Below are 5,236 nucleotides of genomic sequence, written 5' to 3' on the forward strand. Positions count from 1 at the left end.
GAGTCCTTTTTGACGCCCTTATTCCATTTTTATAGAAAGGGTAAACGGACGCGGGTCTGGTCCGACCCGGCCGACCCAGCTCCGACCCGGACGCACACACTAACAAAATCAGCAGCCATGGGTGCGCGATTTAGGGTCTTTTGAGCTTCAAAATGGCTCGGACAAATCGCAAGTTTTAGGCTGATGGGTCGTTTTCTCAAACAGTTATGTACTTTTGGCAAAACAGGTCCCTCATCTTTGAAAAAGATGACATTCGGCCCCCTAAAGTTTCTGACATTTACCATTAGACCCCTCCGGACGTAAAATCTTACATTTTTGGTCCAATAATTAAAAGAAAACAATTCTATTTTCATTTTCATTTTTGTCTTTCTTTTTATTATTTATTTATTTAAGATTTCTACTTTATAATCKTTAATTAATTACGAAAATATTTTACATTTCAAATAATTTTAATAAAATAAAATATTTAAAGGCCCATGTAATATTATTTATATATTTAAAAAAATGGGTTTTACACAACTTCCCTCACATTTGAAGTATGTCTTTTTAGGAGATTCAGGGAAGTTGCCAGTCATTATTTCATCATCATTAGAAGCTGATCAAGAAGAAAAGTTGGTTGACATGTTGAAACTTCTTACCAAGGCCATAGGATGGACCATTGCTGACCTCATGGGGATAAGTCCCACCATTTATCATCATAAAATTATCTTGGATGACAAAAGTTTCACCTCTGTTGAGCCTCAAAGAAGGCTCAATCCTGTCATGAAGAAGGTTGTCAAATAAGAGATTTTAAAATGGCTTGACGCTGGCATAATTTATCCTATTGCTAGTAGTACCTGTGTCAGTCCTGTGCAATGTGTACCCAAAAAGGGTGGAGTCACTGTTGTACCAAATGAGAAGAATGAACTTATACCTACTAGAACAGTAACTGGTTGGAGGATATGTATGGATTATAGAAGGCTTAATAAAGCCACTCAAAAAGACCATTTTTCATTACCCTTCATAGACCAAATGTTAGACAGACTAGCAGGAAATGAGTTTTCTTGTTTCTTAGATGGCTAATGGGGTAGACTTAAGAGTAAGAAAGACCCTTGTTTCATATTCACCCAATGCCATAAATGACCTACTAGAGCTCATACCACCTTCATACTCTGAGCTAGATAGGTTGACAGCTGGGTGCTCTGAGGAGGAGTTTGATTTGATTTTAGCTAGGATAGCTAAGGAAGGGGCTGTTTGGAGTTTCAAGGGTAGGGCTAGGCTGTTAAAAACCCAATATTTGAAGCCTGAAGCCAATTTATGGTTTTATTTCATGAGGCACACCATTCACCCTACTAGCCATGACACCAATTTGTGCCTAGAAATAGTCTTGATCCTCTACTGCATCTTAGAGGCTAGGCCATTTGATGTTGGGAGGATGATATGCTCCAACATCAAGGCATGTGTGGAGAGGACAAATGGCAAGTTGCTCTATCCTTCTTTGATACATAGACTTATGCAAAAGGCCCAAGTCCTAGCCTTGCCCAAAGATGTGATGTCTATGGAGAAGACCTCCATAGACAAGAAAAATTTGGATAGATTGATGAGGGTGAATGCAAAAGTACAGCCAGATGCACCAACTTCTTCCATGGCAGCCCTAAAGACTGAATTGTTGAAGGCCATGGAGGATCACACCAATTCTTTGAAGAGAACAATAGTGAAAAAACACCACAAATTGATGAAGAGGGTGGATGACTTGAAGAAGGAGGTAGACATCTTGAAGAAAGAGAGGGTACAGTGGGATGAGTACAAAATGCAGAAGGAGAGAATGCTCAGAGCTGCTGTCAAGCATGGGAAATCAAAGAGTGCAGTCAAGATCCCACCTCCACCTAAGTCCATCTTGCTACAACATTCAGACTCTCCTACTCAGTCTGAGTAGGACAGGTTCTAACTTCTCAACTCTTTGTATGTATTTCCATTTTTAGTTGTGCATGACCATTTAGCTGAGTTTAGTGTTTATTTTTGTTGTTTTAAAAGCCTTTGCTGATTTGCTGTTTTTATACATATAGTTTACTATTTTTAGCTGTTGTTTGCTGTTTCTAACAGCATTGAGATGCAACTGTCAATTCTGTTGCCTTAAAGCCTGAAGCAGGGTTGTTTTTGTCCATGATAATTCCTCTGTTTTGACAGTAGTATCTTAGGTCCTAGTAGTCTAGTTGTGTTTCTAAGTAGTACTTGATCTTTGGGGTACTGTTTGGTATTATTTTGTTGTCTTCATATGAACTTTCGCTATTTTGAGCCTTAGACTCTATTGTTTGTCTTTGATGTTTTTAAATAGTTAGCTGCTATTTATGATTTGCTATTTTTTGGACTAGTTAGCTGTTTTTACTATTTGCTGTTTTAAGGATTTTCGATTTTGATTTGCTGTTTTGGATTAGTAGCTATTTCACTTCTGTTTGCCAAAACAGAATCCTTTAGCTTAGTCTTTAATTTGCTGTGTTATTTTTGATAAAATTTCTTTCATTTGTTGTTTTAACAAGAAGTTTTGTTGTTTTTATATTTAGACTTTAAATTTGTTGTTTTAAAGTATCATTTTAGGTTTTGTTTAATTTCTTTGTTTTCCTAAAGCATGGCTTACCTTTGCTTTTTGTTTTCTCTTTGCCACATTTTAGGCAATTTGCTGTTTTAAGTGCTATGTAGTCCCACCATTATGTCCATGTTTTTCTTATTACTGTGTCCTGTTTCACAACATCTGTTCAACAAGATCTGTTTCTTTGAGATCTTAAATTTGTTGTTTTCATTAGTAACTTGTGTCTTTGTTTTGATATTTGTCGTCTTAAAAATTTTCTTGTTTAGTTTCTTTGTTGTTTTTAGCTATTTCAGGCATATTACAGTCTAAGGACATGATTTGCGTATCTATTGATGGTTCTATTTTTCCTTTTTGCCTAAATTGAGGATATTTGCTGTTTTTAGGATATCATATAATCTTGGTTATGCATTATCTTTGCTGTTTAACTAATGTTAGGTTGCTGTTTGCACAACTGGTATGATTGTTTTGAGGGAGGACATTGTTTAATGCACTCATTCTCACCTCCATGAGTTATGATAAGACCAATTCTGGCTGAGTCATAAGAAGACAATGGCAATACCATTGTCTGGTTCCATTTGGTATTTTCATGGCAGAACAATGGCAATCCCATTGTTTGGTCACTTTGAGTTTATCTCATGGTAAAACAATGGCAATCCCATTGTTTAAATTCATATTACCATGTTGTTTGGTAATACAGTCCTCTGGTTGACTGTATTCTTGATTTGAAGCTCATCCTTGGTACCACATCCTTACTCTAGAGTCAATTTGACTTAGAGTTGGATTGTTGGTTTTGTTTAAATACTTCATTTGAGTCTTTGAGTCAATTTTATTTTCACAAGATGATCAAGTCACATTTGTGACTTCTCATCTTTGCGTTTCTGTTTCAATTATTTTTGAGTCTTTTTGCTTTTAAAGATAATCAATTACACTTGTAGTGATCATCTTTGCTTTTCTGTTTCATTTTAGGATTTTGGGCACTAATTTTAAGTAGCATATTTTCTTTTAGCCATATATACACCAAAAATAGAATAAAAAATAAATTTGTTGTACAAATGTTTATAATTGATGCCATAGCCACAATAATCCAAAGTTTAACCCTCTTTGTCTTTAATTAAGCCTCTAGAACTAGCCAACCATTTCCAAAGCTTTCACTTGCTTCAATTGGGTCTTCATTTCAATTTGGCCAATTTGTAGCCTTGTTACACTCACAACGAGGACATTGTTTCCCTTAAGTTTGGGGGAGCCAAACACTTTATAGAGTTCATGAAACATATGCATTAAGACCAAAAGACAAACAAAGGAACAAAGTTCTATGTCTTGTGCATACAAAAGAGTGTCAAAGTACACCAGAATCTTTGAAAAGGACCAAAGTGTCCAAAATACCTCAATATGAGATGCATAACAGTAAAATTGTGCTATGGAGTGAAAAAAGTGAGATGAGGTAAAAGACATGCATTGAAAAGAAAAATCCAAATGCAAAACCCAATTCAAAGTCCCAAATTCTATGTTGAATCTAGTATAGCAAAAGAAATGTAAGCTAGCTTATGGTTTGGCAATATGAAAGATTTAAGTTTAGGGGAGCTAGGTTTATGAAAGGCTATGGATATCAAGCATCAAGTCAAGAGTATAACATCTTCATTCAAAAATTTTCAAAAAAATGCATACTTTGGCTATTGAATACTTATGCTCAAATTTTTTGTTTAGTTTATTAGAACTTTGAGTCTTTTAATTTGTCATTTTCTGTTATTTGGGGACAAATAACAATTCAAGTTTGGGGTGTGATAAGTGTTAATTTATTAACCTTATTACATCATTTTCTTAACCATTTTCACTTGTTTTATTTGCCCATTAGTGTCTTAATTGAGTCTTTTTACGTCTTCTTCATATATTAGTGGTAATATAACATATCTAATGTTAATTCCTTGTTTATGCAGGTTTTTGATGATTATTGGGCCTGATCTTGCAGCAGTCCTGTAGGACCAGGAGTGGTAGAATCCTATAGCACCTGTCCGTGAGCTGCACTTTTGCCTGGACTAAGAATTCTTGGGCTGATCCTTAGTAGATGCATGGTCAACGACCTTGGGCCCGGTCAAAGCCTATTTTTGAAGAGTCTTTTGTCTTATTAGGTGGCTCTCACTTATCAAGCTCCCTTAACATATAAATAGAGGCTTAAGACTTGGGTTTACTTATCAATTTACACACTTTCTTACATTTTTTATGCTTTCTACCATTTAACACTTATGATCTTTGTGTTAATTGCTCTCTAGAATATTGCTTTCAGTTTTCTTGTTTCCAATCAAGAACCGATTTTTGTGAAGTGAAATTGTGATTACGTTTTCAAGTTTAATTCAAGTACTCGTATTTAATCTTCATCTCATTTATGTTCTTATTTCAAAGTTTACGTTACGTTTTCTGACTTTTGTTACAAGTTACGAATTAGTCGATTTCTGTTGTTTTATACTGGATTTCATCCTTTGTGGCTCACGTCTAATTTACGTAGACTAAATAATCTGTTTTTAAGAGTTTACAAGTAACATTTTCGGTCTTTGTAACGAAACTTGTGTTGCAAGTTTTATTCCAAGTTTTCTTCCTTAAAGTCAAACTCTATTTTCAAGGCATTCATTAGTCATTTCTTCATCTCATCAAGTACATGTCTTACATCATTACTTA

This window comes from Cynara cardunculus, unplaced genomic scaffold (assembly GCF_001531365.2).
Source record: "Cynara cardunculus var. scolymus isolate 2C unplaced genomic scaffold, CcrdV1 Un_Scaffold_1517, whole genome shotgun sequence".
NCBI lineage: Eukaryota > Viridiplantae > Streptophyta > Magnoliopsida > Asterales > Asteraceae > Cynara > Cynara cardunculus.